This window comes from Hermetia illucens, chromosome 2 (assembly GCF_905115235.1).
Source record: "Hermetia illucens chromosome 2, iHerIll2.2.curated.20191125, whole genome shotgun sequence".
NCBI classification, from domain to species: domain Eukaryota; kingdom Metazoa; phylum Arthropoda; class Insecta; order Diptera; family Stratiomyidae; genus Hermetia; species Hermetia illucens.
The window spans coordinates 125959310-125975514 of NC_051850.1; the positions used below are offsets into that span (position 1 = coordinate 125959310).

The 16205-nt window shown below is 42.5% G+C and overlaps 1 protein-coding gene across 3 annotated transcripts in view; it reads left to right on the forward strand.

Moving 5' to 3' along the window:
• LOC119650149 overlaps positions 1-16205 on the forward strand; it is a 310050-nt gene that overhangs the window by 67128 nt on the left and 226717 nt on the right. The window contains exon 2 of one of the 3 annotated variants that reach the window (XM_038052687.1): positions 7962-7988. The exons of 1 other annotated variant lie outside the window; for it this stretch is intronic. The gene's annotated coding sequence lies outside the window, so the exon portion shown is untranslated. Of the gene's footprint in view, positions 1-7961; positions 8010-16205 lie in introns of those variants that run through there. One more of the 3 variants, XM_038052688.1, reaches the window with a different exon arrangement.

The window sequence follows — 16205 nt, forward strand, 5'->3', positions numbered from 1 at the left end:
ATACGAGAAGCTGCTATGGAAGCCAGCCATTATAAACCTTTTTTCATGAAAAGGCACACACACACACCCCTCCTTGGGGGCAGCCCTTCGTTGCTTCTGGAGTCAGATAGCGTTCGACACCCACCTCAGCGCACAGCAATCTCTGCGTTAGCATAGCATGGATCCACTTAATTAAAGCATCATCAAAACCATGCTCTCTGGCGGCAACACAAAGTTTTTGCAAAGGCGCACAGTGAAAAGCCCCTTCAATATCCACGAATACCCCCATTGCGTACTCACTATTCAAAGTTACATCCTCTATCTTTGTGACCAAAAAAGGAAGAGCAGACTCATATGACCTTCCACGTTGGTAAGCGTGTTGGTTTTCACTAAGTGGGTGCAATCTAAGTGCGTTTCCACGAATGTGACGCTCCACCAGTCTCTCCAAATCTTTCAGCAAGAATGAAGTCAAGCTGATCTGTCTGAAGTTCTTTGGATTAGAATAGTCATTTTTCCCAGGTTTCGGTATGAAAACTACCTTAACCTTTTGCCAACAGGAAGACACGTAGCCCAGAGCAAGACATCCTCGAAAAATATTTCTTAGAGGTCGCTCTAAGTGCTCCATACCCTCCTTTAGCATTACCGGATAGTTGGCATCGATGCCAGATGCTTTGAAATGTTCAAAGGATAGTATGGCAGCTCTCCTCGCCTTTTCATGGGCAATAACCGCTTTCGCAGTGTTCCAGTTCTCCTTACAGCACTTGCGTGTTGAAGGGGTTACAAGAACCGTCAACTCTCCCCCTGCCACTTCACTCAGCCGTTCTCCCGGGTGGTGTACTTCTAGGAGGGTCTGTACCGAATCCAGTCTAGAGCTCGTGTTTCGTCGGGTTTTCTAAAAGAGTCCGACTTGGCCGAATCATTTCTTTTGAGGACTCTGCACAGCCTTGAAATCTCTCTTTCGCCTTCCAGTTCCTCACAGTACGCTCTAAAGGAGGTTCGTTTCGAACACATAACGTGCCTCTTATATTCACGCTGTGAGTTCCTGAAATTTAACCAGTCTTCGTTCTTGTTACTTTTGCAAGCACCGTTCGTACCAGCATATCGAGCGACAGCTGGGTCATATAAGCGGTCGATGTTGAACTTAGGGGTCGAAGCTCTCCAACCCTACGACTGGCGGCCGCAACACGCAACCGAAAGTAATCAACAATCAGATGGCGGTCCTATTCGAAGTCGATGTCAACGCCTCTCTTGTTACGAATATCCAGCAGACAACTCTTAAATCTACTGCTGATCGCGAAGTGGTCGATCTGGTTGCTTGTAACGCGTCCGTCAGTTGTTGTCCACAGACCTCACACCATTACCGCTACAGGCACCAAAACCGTGTTTCCCCATTACATGTCCGTGCAAGGTGTTTTCAGATTTCACCTTGGCTTTCACATCAGCGATCACAGTCACACTGTCACATTTAAGAAACCTCCCCTGAACTGCGTTTAATTGCTGCTGGAAGTTGCTTCTGAACCAGAACCGAAATCTTGCATTTAGAAGTCTGTCAGAAACAGGTTCTCAGGTCAAGAAAGTACGCCTTGCGATAGAAGTCAGAAGCAACCCGACACCGGATTCGCCTCTGCTACCACTTGCCTTTCCAGAGTACAAAAGGACATTGGCATTATGGTGGCAAGAGGAAGAGTAGTACCCTCCATAGTCCTTATATATTGTTGGAATTTCCCCTCAAGTTGGAAAAAGCGAGCATTCTGAGGACACTCGCTACCGTTATCGAGGAGTGTGAGCAAATTCAAGAATTCAATCATAGTCCGTTTTCGATAGCAATCAAATTTAAAACTTCGCCAGCATACAGAGCCGTTACGCGCAGGCCCGTTGTTCAAATTGTGAAAGCCCCAATGAATAAGCCATACATTGACAAAGCTGACAATTTCTTTGTTGCTCCGCCATGCAGTGGAGGAAGAGTTTAGGCATCTTTGAATGGCGTAGCGGGAGCTGAGACCATGAGTAGTCATCCATCCGCTTACCCGTCCATCAATATGCCGAGTCTGCTTTGCGCCTGTTCGACAGTGCGTCCAGCAACAAGCGCTGCGACATCATCTGCGTAGCCGACCAGGCACGACTCTTTTGGCATGTCGAGATTAAGCAGACTGTCATAGGTAGCGTTCCAGAGGTCCTACCCTAGGATGGATCCCTGTGCTACCCCCCGACGTGACCTCCATCCACCTTTGACCCTCTAGTGTTTCATAGAGCAGGGAGCGGTTGCTCGGATAGTCCCACAAAATCTGTAAGAGATAGTTCGGCACGTTGAAGGTTTTGTCTAGTTCTGGTGAGTAAGTCGCATGATTAAGTATCTCCCACTTGAGTTTTTTCACCGTGTCGCGAACGACTTTCGACTTATGCGATGGTGTATTGTCGTGGAGCAAAATTACCTTCTTCTCGGTCGGTTCTCCGTAATCGCTCGGCTTAAATCTTCCATTTGTTGTTTGTAGCGAACGGCGTTCACAGTTTCACTAGGTTTCAGCAATTCAAAGTAGATCACATCGGTCTGGTCCTACCACACACACAGCATGACCTTCTGACCGTAAGGATTTGGTCGTGACGTCGATGCTTCACCTGGACTCATCCACAATTTATTGCGTTTAGGGTTTTCCAAGACAATCCACTTTTCATTGCCCGTAACAATACGATGGAGAAAAGACTTTCTTTTGTACCGTTGAAGCAGCATTTCACACGTCACTTTTCGGTTCTCCATTTGTTTCTCGGTCAGTTCATGCGGCACCCACTTTCCGCACTTCTGAATATTTCCCATGACTGGCAGACATTTCAAAATTGCTTGCTGTTGAACTCCCAACGTATCTGCAAGCTGTCGTTGCGTTCGCGTGTTGTCTTCATCCAATAATGCTTGCAATTCGGCGTCATCAAACGATTTTCTCTTGCCGGAGCGTGCGGCGCCGTTCAGGTCGAAATCTCCATTTTTGAGTTGTCGAAACCACGTTTCACATGTTCGAAGTGTTCATGGAGGATCGTCATAAACTTCCACAAGCGCATAGTGGCTCTGGGACACTTTTTTCTTTGATTGAACATCAAAAGCAATGCATGGCGCATATGCTCGAAATTCGGTACGTACGCCGACATTTTTGACGCGCAATCAAAACTTGCTGGAGGAACTTTTTGAGGAAACGTCAACGCAGTTTGAACATTCAACGACAACTAAACAAAATGACAGGTATATGTGACCAGCAGCGACACAAAACATAGAACGCCATCTTTCGAAAAAAAAAACGAAAATTAATTAGGATAATTTCGGATTTAAACGTGTTTTGACGGAAGCTCCTATGAAGTTTTCTAGAAGTTTAACTTCCATATTCACTACTGATTATCGCTATGTGGGAATGTAAATAACACTCAAACTAATTTGATCCATCGCTTTGGTTTGATTAGAATAGTTCCTTTTCTCTCTTCCTATAGTTTTGTGAAAAAATTCCTACTATTTCTGAAATAAAGGTAGAAACTGTTCAACAGAATCTCCCTGTATTGGTTAAGTAAGAAGCGCCTAATTCTGTGGTATTACTACGAGTAATTAAGGTCACTTGACTACTTTTCTAGTCTTATGCCATTTGATCTATTCAATACTATTGGGTCTTCCTTTTTCTCCGTCGCGTCGTCTCATAATTTTCTTTTAGATTTTGTGTGAAAAAAAAATGCGAAAGCAGTGCTGAGCTTGAAAACTTAGTGATTTTATACTTCTACAATTCTTCTTCTTTTTCTTCAGCCTTTGTCCCGTTCACAAGTGGGGTCGGCTATCCGATCATCATGTTTGTAACGACGGGGCCTGTCACCAAGAGAGATAAGGTAGGATTTAGCATAGTGGAATAACTCCAACTATACTCTATTTATCTCTTTCCCTGATCTCAGCATTTTATTTTTGTTTTACTGAGGATAGTACAGAGTACGTTGTCTCAAAACCTCCTCCTTTACCTGGGCTTGGGACCAGCATACTATGTTAATAGCATGGCGGAGTTATTTTATACTTCTACAATTGACAGTATTAAATCCTCAAGTAAAAACTATAATGAAGTTTAGATTGTTGAATTGTATGGTTATAATTACCGTTAATTAATAATTATTTGTACTGAAAAAGAACGAAAAAGTGCATATAGTTGTTGATGTAGGATAGGAGGATTTGCGTGTTTGATGTGCCGCTATAAACATCAACACTATCGGCTCTCGAATCTTCTTAAAAGTGCGTTCACTTTCACTCAAGAAGCTTGCTATTGCGAAGAAAGAGTTTGAAGACTTGATGAAACAGGGTATCGGCAGACCAGCCAATAGCTATTGGTCCTTCCCACTTCATTTGGTCTCTAAGCCATGTGGAGATTATAGACGTCTGAATGCTTTAGAATCTGAGCACTTGGAACATCCGCGAGCGCATTTTTCAACGTCCCCTTGAGGCTGTTGTCTTAAACGTTCAGAGAAATGCAGATTCCTCCAGAAGCAGGTAGAATTTCTTGGCCACTTAATAACCCTTGACGAAATCCAACCTGGCCCAGACAAGGTTGAAGCGGTAAAAAGCTTTCCCCTATCAACCACGAGAAAGGATCTGCAAAGGTACTTTGGTATATTAAACTTCTATCGTTGTTTCTTGGCCAAGGCCGCTCACCATCAAACATTCCTTAACGCCTACTTGTTTGGACTCAACACTGAAGACTCCCGTGGGGTTGTGTGATCTGCTGAGGCCATCCATGCGTTTGAGTCGGCCAAACATTGCTGCAACACTGCTGGCATTTCCGCTACCAGATGCACGAGCGTGTACCTCGCTATAACCCACCATGTCCACGAACCACAAGCCCCTTACTTTCGCGCTTCGAAAAAAATCCCGGCAAAGCATCCTCTCGCCAATTTCCGCACTTGAGTTATATCAGCCAGTTTACTTTTGATATCCAACGTTTGCCTGGAAAAGACAATGTGGTAGCAGATGCTTTGTCTCGAATCTCGGAGGTCACAGTCCCCGCTGCGGTCAATTATAAGGCAATCGCCTAGGCACCAAAAGACGACACAGAGCTTCACAGTCTGAAGGCAAACTCGAAATACAAACTCTTATTTACTCTGCGAGACCTCAGATAAGGGACCTAGGCCATTCATAACGGCGATTTTCCCTGGGAAGTATTGCACGCAATACACGATCTTGCGCACCCAGGCATCAGGACGACGAACCTACTTCTGGCCGTCCATGAACAAGGATGTAAACCCTTGGGCTAGACTGTGCATCGCTTGCCAGAAGTGCAAGGTCAACAAGCACGTTCGAAAGGAAGTAGATGTATTCTCTCGGTCAACCAATCGCTTTCACACCATCCATCTTGACATCATCGGCCCTTTGTACAGCCCAGCGAGAGGATTTTGTTTTTTTTAGAAATTGAGGAGTCCTAAGTCCGCATCCACTTGATGCCGGACCGGAGCAAATGGAAAGCAACTTGCTCCCACTCTTTATGATTCAAGGACTCTTTTTTTGAGTTTAACACCTAAGGTTCAAAAATTAAAAGAGGGACGAAGACGGCTACGGTTTCGTACCAGGACAGAGGCAACTCATTAAACGGTGCCTCACCTTTGCTCTGGGACCAGCGTGACCGAAGCGGCTCGCGGATGTTATACGCTCCCTTTTATAATTCGCAAAGCCCGACAAAGGTGTGAATTACATTCAACGACAATGGAGAGAGGGTAGGACGTGCAGATTGAGATTCTTCTTTTTTTTGGAGTTGGGTGTCCAACGTAATACTTCAAGGATGGCACAGGGTGCTGAAGGTCGCAATAATGGCCCCAGATGGCCGTTCTTAGTCGCAATTCCTGCCACTCATTCTGCTTTGCCAATTGCGAAGAATTTGCCGGAAGTCTCGCGGAGCTGGTATACGGGGAGAACCTTGGACTCTTCAGCGACCCTGTACTTGACTTAGGTCGCGTTTCAACACCACCGGATTATTGCGCCTGCTCAAATAAGCAGCGCTAAAGCTGAAGCGGCCATAATCTGAAAGCCACATGGAGAACGTGGGTAATGTGCCCGGTGATCTCGACTTCTGCACGCATGTCCTGACTAGGAAGGGCCCCTCTCGGAGACGGCTACAGCCACCTTACCAGGGTCCCTTCGAGGTGCTCGAGCGAGGCCCACACCATTTTAAACTCAATATCGGAGGCACGGCTAAACCCTTTCTTTCCTAAAGAAACCGCATCCAGGAAGAGCGATGGCATCTGACCTGAAGCAGTTGAAATCCTCTTTGATTTCAGCTGGGGGTGGAGTGTTGTGGCGGAGCGAGCAACTTCCGTGACGTACGTATGCGATTGTGATCAATTCGACCATAATTTCGAAAAATAATTTTTGTTGTCAAAAAGAAAATCAGAGAGAAGTGAGCGGAAGTCAGAAGTTGAGAAAAGTGGAGGCAAGTGTTAATTGTTCAAACTGAAATTGCTTTGTTGGAAGGGAATGGAGAGCTTTAATGGACTCTGCCATTTGTTCTCAAACACCTCGTCTACGATAATGACATGTGTTTGTTCCCTTACATAGTCATGAATATTGACTAAATCACTGGAAAACGGAACCAGACTAAAGAAAAATACTAGCAAAAGCAACGATTCTGACCTGAGTTGTCATCGCCCTCTTTGTATCGGGAAGATCATTGAATAGGTTGGTCAATTTGTCTACTTAGGATGGATTGGATTGGAACATTGAATTTGACTTGACTTCACTTGATATATTAACAAGACTTGTTCTTTTATGAAATAAATTGGAAATGCAGTTCCCTCAACACCAATAAGTTGAGGTTGTTCCGCGCCAATGCTATCTCTGTGCTGGTATATGGAAATTGCACATGGAAAGTGAAAGCTTCTACTATTTAAATGCTCCAAGCCTTAGTTAGCACCTGACTCCCCCGTCCCATTGATATACTCTGTATGTGACACAGTGTAAAATGGAGAACTACGTCGACGTATGAGCTAGTTAACGCCAGACGTGTAGCTCAGAAGGTGAAACTGACAGTGCATAGGTTTCACTTTAAGAAAAGGGTGGCTTTGCCATGGTATCCGCTATTCCAGAGTGACCAATGAGAAGGCCGTCGTGGAAACAAGCGACCCAGAACAGTAGAGAAGCAGTATAGGATTCTGCGGAGGGCTTGGAGGAAGCTGAAACATATTTCAGCTAACCGGCAGCGATCGCGCGTATTCATGTTCAAAGAGCAATAGTAACCATATATGCATCATTTATCCAACATCGAGCTTTTATCTCAAAATAACTAAATCAGAACCAACCAAGAATCTGGCGACTTATTCTCTTCTTGACAAGAAACATCTTGGATGTTAGTTCGTTTGCCTTTGTCCAAATCCCATTGCATTTGTTTAATCCACAAGCTCCTCACGGGCAAGTTCGCTCAAAGACGTTAAACTACATATGCTACATATAATTCGCAGTGACTGCAGAGAATAATGCTGACTTCTCGAAACCTCATATTTGCTGCAGGTGAAATAATTCAAGTTAACTCGTGCATTCTAATTTGCAATAACCCACAACGTGTCTCTCCTTTCGCAGCGATGTAGTATGTTCCCAAGCCCACAGTACATGCCTATGTACGGGGGTGTATTTATACATAACAGTTAGCTGGATTTTTCGTTCAAGTACAAAAAGGACATACATTTCCCATGTTATTTTATGTGACGGCTACTGCACGCAAGTTCATTGCACTTTGCATTGCTAATGTACTTAATGCGAGCACGTAAACTTCAATTTTCAGATTCCTTTTTTCGTGGAAATGAAGAGCCACTCAACAGCATTTGCACTAGCTTTTCTCGCTTTTCTCCATCCTCTGGCAACAACGAGCAGGAGCTTTTGATGTTTTCCACGTTTTCCAGCTCGTTTAAATAAAATAGAGAGAAATTAACAATGACGACATTCTCGAATAATAAACAATATATTTTCCTTGTTTTCTCTATTGTTGCAGTTTTCTGTTCAGGGTGGGTTAATGTAGGTACGTACAGTTTAGATGTAGGTAAGTACGTATATGGTGGATAGCATGGAAAATGTTAATGTAAATTATTCTGATTGCGGACGGCATATTACAGTAATAATTGGTTTAAAACGTGCACAATCTGCGAGATAATCTGTGTTTGTTACCTTCAAACAGAAGTTGTTAGTGGAGATTATTCCAGTGAAATTGGTTAAGCTCGGTTTATTCGAAGGATTAGAAACAAGCTCTGACTTTGCATCCATTTTGTGGATATTTAATTACATAACTCACCATGTGGGCTACTTTATTTCAGATTAACGAAAAATAATTTGCCAAAAATTTAAATATAATGTATTTGTCGACGGTTTTTGGTAAGTTTATCTGAAATTAAGAGATTCAGTATAGACCATTTTGGAAATATGTAGTTCTCCTGCTATCGGAACATTAAATTTTTTGCTTTTGAAAAATCTGAGATTGGTTTAAATGAAGCAGTTCTCCGAATTCTATCCTTTTGGGATTGTCAAAGGAAAATTAGAAGGGTAAAAACGCGAAGACGCTGCGGAGACCTGTCCGGGCACGTAGTTTTGTAAATAACCTCTTTCTTTCGATGATGCTGGTACAACAAAATCCCGGGCCATTGTGCAAGCAGGAGGGGAGGGTGGCATCCACTCTTCGGTCATCTTGGATGAGCAGCCAGCAATGGAATTGTTGCGAGTCCTTAAGGGGGTCATCCCGTGTGCCGGATCCGCGGAATCGAATTTTTTTTGACATCAATTGTATCTAGATATAGTGTAGAATATATGGGCAAAGTGATTTTTTTCTCGAAACCGCATGTTGAAAATCAGCCACCATAGCCCAAAATCTATCCAATGAAATTCTTTGAAAATTTCACGACTTATTCAGAACATATTTCTACGGTCCGCAAACTAGGATAATTGCGGTTTATTCAGTAGTTTTTTTATTCATTGAAGAAGAAGAAGAAAAAGTTCAACAAAGCACCAAAAATTTAGTTTTTAATATTTTTTAATAATCCTAGTTTGCGGACTGTAATTAAGTCAGTACGTTAAAATGCCGTTTACTTTTTTCTCTAAGTAGATCGCAGTGCCCTCTAGCGTGGCAGCAGAAAAACACCTTTTTTTGGAGATAGGTGTATAAATTGCTCTTTATTTCAATAACGAACTATGTGATCGAACTGGAAAAATTACTATGGACGCTCAAGATATTAATAAATCTATGGTAAAAAATTCGTGTCTGCATCTTTCTCCAGTTCTTTACAAAAAATTTCTAAAAAGCCAAAAAAAACGGCCTTCACCCTTAAGGAAGAAATAACGTTAATCCGTACAAAAAAAGCACAATTTTTTTTGACGAGACAGTTAACATCAATTTGTTTAAACTAACGATGCATTAAAAAATGACATTCAAAAAATATTGTGTAAAATTTTCATGAGGTAATATTCAAAAATAAGGCAATCACAGTAATTATTCGGAAGCAACTCCGAAAAAAGTAGGTGCTCTTCATAACTCGGTGCAGGATCATCTGAAATCGAAAAACTATAGTTATTTCAGTAGATGATCGCTTTCCCCACACTGAGAGAGTTTTTTTTTGGAAATTCCAAATTTTTACTTTTTGAGAACAATTTGAAATGATAATCTCGATTTTTGCGGAAAAAATCGGCTTATTCATTATTGCCAAATAAAAAATACTAGCAAATTTCAAAAAACTCTCGAGCTTTACCTCGTCAATTATGTATAGAAATAGCGTTCGAAATTTCATAAGAATCGGTGCAGTAAGTTATGAGAGGTACCGGCCTGTCTACGATGAATCCTGCTTTCTTTTGTGAGTTTTCCAGTTCCCTGCTCCGCTCGGCTTATCGCGCCCATTCATGGGCGCTTGGTCCACTACTGATTCTCATAAAGGTTAGCAAAGCAAAGAGCCTTCATTAAAAACATAGGATGCCACATAAGCTGCAATCTCAACGATGGCAGAGATTCCATTCAAGCGCTTCGGTGAGATGTCTTAATAAGTTGGCTCGAACTCTGGTTTTTTTTCTGCATAAAAACCTCCGGCACATCGCTGCAGGAGGGCATCTTTGCTCAAATCTTCATAAATAAACTTCAAGACATCCAAATCATCTTTGGGAAAACCACTATACGTGTGTTTGAACGAATTCAATGCATTAGTAGCTGCAGCCTTTCGCATTACGAGTCCGCGCTGGGTCATGTATGAGAGGCCATTGGTTAAACCGATGTATCTTCCTTAGTTTTGGTCCGATTCATCTCGAATTTTCTCAAAATACCTGATAATACCTATCTATTGCCACTTCCGCTTTCCAAGCACATTGCTCACGGGTAACAGGCCTCTGCGTCTTTATTTGAAATAGTATCAGGTCAGCGTACGAAGGCTTAGAGATTTTGCACTATTGCCATATAGAAACACAGAAAGCGCCTTATCACAGAACAGAATTGCATTTGCAGATTTTAGGCAAGGCACTGTTAACGCGTCGGGTGACATCCAGTTCAGTGCCACGGTCGGCAGAAACTACGCTTCGTAGATATACAAATTCATTAACGCCTTTAGTGCTCTGCTCATTTATACATATAGGAAGATTGTGATGATCCGTCAGACTGGCTTGTTGATGCTTATTTTCAGTCAAACTCTACAAACCCCGCGTCATTTGGCCAAGGTTCATGACCCAGTAAGACAGCGAGCGGATATCATCAACGTAATCGAGGTGTTGAAGGAAAGATGTCATAGCCCATTGAAATGAAAGTGTTTGGCACAAGGCAGAACGAAGAACATCACCGATGAAAAGGAGAAATTCCTCTCATGTTTTACCTTGAAGTAGTATGTGATATTGTCATATGTCGGTCGGATAATAGCTACAAGTTTCTCCGAAATATCTCTCCTGCGTAGAGCATACCCCTGTTCACGCTGTCGAAAGCTTCCTCGAAATTAGTGAAGAGCAGGTGAAGCGAAGATCTAAACTAAGCGCGTCATTCGAAAACGATCCGTAGTGTGTTGATGTGGTCAATGGAGGAGAATCTATAGCGGAAACCAGCCTGCTTTCTGCTAGTTTTCAAGTTGTTCCTTGATTCGTTCCAGGATTATTTTACCTATTATCTTTGCGATGGCAGGGCGCACTTAGATATCTCCCCAATCGTTTTAGCGATGATCCCCTTCTTCCAGCCCCTGTGAAACAACTAGGATTCCCAAGATTTTCCAATAGTAGTAGCAGTAGATCTGCATAAACTGCAAATGCAACGATAAATAACTCTGCGGGAGACCGTCAAGCCTACCTACTTCACTCTGTTTGGTTACATTGATGGTCGAGTTGATTTCTCTTAAGCTTGGAAGAACAGTCCGTACCAACATGTAACGGAGACTAGCCATTTCATTCAGAAGAGGAGAAACGATTCGATTAAAAACTGTTGTAAAATATTCCTTCCACCTTCTCAGCTGGTTATTATCGTGAATGAGGAGTTGACCATCGAAAGATTTGTGACCTCATGCAAGTTCTGAAATGATTGCGTTATGCGGTATCTTCCGCTACCCTAACCAGTGCAGTCTCTTCTATCACGGCCCACACTACTTCCTGGGATTTCGCTCAATATCGGAGTTTGAGTGCGTCACACCCGCTATTGCTCGTAGTGGACAACGGAGTCTTCAATCCCTTCCATTCATCGAGTCGCTTTCACAATTCCACAGCTACCCAGCTCGTTTAACGCCCTCTCGGGACGTGGCCGACGACCTGTGTAGCACCCAAGAAAAGAGTATTTTAGATGATGATTTGGGGGTTGCAATCTTCAACCATGCCAGTGGTGAACGCAACATGCAAACGAATGTAAACGACCATTAGATGCTGATTCCTTTCGAAATCTATTGCTCGTAAGGTCAATTGAAACCCAACTGGCCTTATTTCAAGCCCCAATAATGTGTCACCAATGACGAGGCGGTGGACGCTACAGAATAAACACATCCTTCTCCACTAGATCGGAAGTTTCCATTACTGCATAGCACTGCACAATTCTGATGCTCTTTAATCAGTGTCGGAATCTTGAAGTCAGAAGTGTTAGAAAATGGTTTCCGGATCAAGAGAGCACGCCTTGCGGTAGCCGTCAGAAACAATCAGCCACCGATTTCGCGTCTGTTACCACTCGGCTTTCCAGAGAAAAAGCGCAGTGCCATTAGTGTGGCAAGAAGGAGAGGAATACTCTCCTGAGTCCCATCATTTCACTTTGCTTAGGACTAGAATATCCTGCTTATATTGTTGGATTTCATTTTGGGGACCCTTGATACCATTGTCGAGGAGCGCGCGCACATTTCAGTAACCAATCACAGTCCATTCTGGACAGGCGATGTTGACAATTCGGTGGCAGTAACATTTCGAAATTTGCTGGGTCGCAAATTTCTATCCCTTTAGGTCACCTTTTACGACAAGCAGGGAAGACTTTAAGTGTATTCTCAAGCCCTATTTCAGAAGGTTGACTGTTTTATTATAGGGTGGTAAATTAAATGTATCAAGAGCTGCGGTGTGAGACTAACTTTTTGACTCGAATCTAGAACAATGGTACGGTCTATAGACGTGGACTGAAGTGCTCTACCCATCGAAATTCCTCTTGAATATAGATTGTGATGCCACCTACAGCATCCCATTGTACGAGATATTTTTGCGTTCGCGGAACAAACTTAAACGTACATTATCTGTTGTTCCTGTTGTTGTTGTTCTTCTTCTTCTTCTCAGAGAATTATGGACATCGGAGAAATATGTGCTTCGGATCTTTGTATTTGATTGAACACTCACGCATTAACAGATCACTTTTTCTTGGGCCACGTTAAAAAGGATGCAAGATAGCTTATCTTCTTGTCTTAAGTCGTTGTTGATGTTCATTGGTCTTGTACATTGGTCAGGGTCAGCCTTATCAATTTCTCTCATGGCCGTGTACTACTTTACCCTAGCTATGCTATCATGGTTGGCCTTGAAGTAGATGAAAAGATGGTGGAAGCACGAGCGATGAAACACTGTTAAAATATGACCATGATATATTGTAACAGTGTTTTCATCGCTCGCCGTAGAGAGAAAATCTGAGCTGGTGTTGATTTGCCTGGAGTGAAGCCTCTTTGGTATGGACCAATGATGTTCTGGGCGAATAGGTGTTCCGATCGAGCAAGATAATGGAGGATATTTTATAGGTGGCACTCAGCAACGTGATACCCCTTTAATTGTTATTAAGTGAGGGCTTAACTCTTCGTCAGCCTGTTGATCTTGTTTCGGATTCGAACTCTGATTGGGTCATGGTTATGTCCTTGTGTCCCATACCATTCTACCAACATGTACAGAGTTCAATTTTATTTTTGCCGGTAGCCCTAATCAATAATGGATTATGTCAATATCTTCCTTCAGCAACTAACTACCCACTTTTATCTTTAATTAAAAGTTCAGATCTGTCCATTTACTTTTGCTAAGATACATTTCGTGATTGTTAATTTCATTCTCGACAAAATCCTTATTCGCTCAATAAATCAGGAGGAATCAGAGAAAGATGTTTTAAAGATTCTTATCCACCCTAAATAGTGTGTTTCATGCTTGTATAAGGTTTTATGTCCCTTTTCTTTCGCTTGTTATCTTGGTTGTCGACCTTATTCCGAACGTCAATAAAGCACGACGGTCGGCTAGAGGATGGCTTCGATAGAAGTATCGTGAAACTTTACACCATACAGTTACATATTATATGACTTCACGTTAACTTTTTGCAATCCGTTAGGAAAACCGAAGCCACCACCGTTGTCCGTATGGTATCTCACTTTCCCCCTCTTATAGTACAATACCTATAGTGCGACCCTTTAGTTCACTTCAACTCTCTGGAACGAAGTTCTGCAGGCGGAAAGGTATTGAAGCTAAAAAAAAGAATCTTTAGTAAGTGAAATTAATGGTAAGATTGTTTCGTATGAGTTGAAAAGTTTTCCGTCTATTTTTCTTCCTATGCGTTTCCTTTTCACCTTCTTTATCTGCTCCTCGGGTTTTCTTTAAGACTAACTTTCACACCTTTCTCTATGCTGATGGTGGCAATGAATTTTATCGTATAATTTAGCCAGGAGTATAATCAGCAACGAACGGCAAACCAATCAGGTTCCAATCAGGATCGGTGGGGTGGGGAACCATGCGGAAAATTCTTATCGATTTCTCGAGTGAGTGCCTATTGGAGAGAAGCAAAAAGAAACAAACTCGACCGGGGTGATGAGTTACGTCGGATAGGCAAGCTCTATGTGTGATTTGAAAATACTTCTGAGCATCTGAAGTATAATATCATAGATGTGGGACTCCCGAAATAAGTCCTTGAGATAAGAGGCCTTCGAGTCTCTCGAGTGGGAGGAATGCTTACATAGTTATATAAAAACGAGATTATTCCCGAATATCCTTTAATCAAACTGGATATACTGAGTAGAGGTTTAAAGCATGACGATGCGAGTGAATGAACTTCTTCAGATTACGAGGCTGATAAGTACTCTTTGGCAGTGCATTCCCAGTCTACGCAAAGGAGAAGAAATTGAACACTTCTGCAGGCATTGTTTGTGTGTGCTTAGAATTCGGAGGCGAATCTTTCGGGAAATCAAGGTAGCAGTCAACAACGAGCAGTACATGAATGCCAGCCTAGTTGGTCTGGAAATTTGTGCTATGTGATGCCTGAGAATTTCCTTCAGGCAGAAATTCTAATTTGTGTATTGGGCTGACTTGGTATTTACCAAATACTTCCTGACTTTCCGAATATCAGACAACAATATTGGAATCGATTGGAACGGATTCCTTTCCTCTAATTAATATCAAACTGAATGAACAAATGCCGTTGGCGATATGTAGTTTGTGATTTTGAGTAGATTTGGAATTGTTACGATAGGTTCGGTATTAGTGACCGAGTTTGATATTACTCGTATACAGTCTATGAGTAGAAATGGCTTTAGTGGAAATATATTTGACAAGAAATTCTAAAACGCACGTGAATCAATAAGGAAATATCTAGAATCTACACCAAGGTTCGGAAGATAATAATCAAACGATACTGTGCCCCAAAGCAAATGGCAGATGGCAAATGGCTCTAGGTAAGTTTCTGAAATTGAAACTAACTAGCATCGTCAGCACTCTCCTACAGTGGTTGAGTGCAAAAAGTTACCATGAGTCAACAGACCGTGGCGTGATGCGAGCTGTGGATTTGTGATGTTGTTGTATACTTGCCCGTTGTTGGATTCTGAGTTGAAGAATTCATCTAGGAGGCATAATGGCTAACCGTACACCATCTTCTCATCAGTTGTAGGTATTCTTTCCAAGCACCGCGAATGCATAAGAGCTAGACTGATAAGGATTCCGTCCAGAGGTTACAGGAGCAATATCCCATTCCTTTGAGCTTACCATGAAAACGCCTGACTATACCATTCGCAGTAGGATAGTACGTTGTAGTTCTTTAGTTTTGATGCGGGTTGCACCGATCAGGTTGTTGAGTGCTGGAAAAAACTTGGCTTGAACTGTCTTGCATAATCCGAAGTGGTACGCCGAATTTGCAGGTCAGGTAATGAGGCTTTTTGATCGAGCAACCTCTAGCCAACGTGAAAAGCGGTCTACCATGGTCAGCAGCGTTGCTCCTCTCAATAAGATTTAACTATAAGATCTAGATGTACGTGTTCGAACCTAGACAGAGTTACATGAGCCAATTTTGACCACTGCCAATTATTGCAGGTAATTCCGGTAGTTGGTTTTGGCACATGGCGAAACATACATCTGTGTTACCAATTTAACGCCGACATTTGTTTTGGTTGGTTGGATGGTAGCAGTAGATATATGAAACTTTTCTTGACATTCGCGCCAAGTTTTTAACAAATATTACCAACCGATGCAAAGGTCGCTACTTCACCGCGATTTATCATGCTATGCAGATACTGGACCAACATACTGCGGTGTTAAAGGCGATTCAACAGGCAGTCAACAAGGACCCTTAAAAGATACATATCTTTCAGTTGATGATAGTAGCGTCAAGTAATTATGCAGTTCCCCCTTTTGACGTCGAATCGGCCGCAACGCGCTTGCCCTACAACGTCTCATCAACAGTAGCCACCGCTGACGAAGAGCTCCCATGACGGTGCGATAGCTTCTTTCAAGGTAACGTATTTCCGTGATCTTGACATTTCTTGCGTATTCGAGTATTTCTCCAGCCTAAAACCCTCTCCCCTGTACGAGGAATTCTTCAACA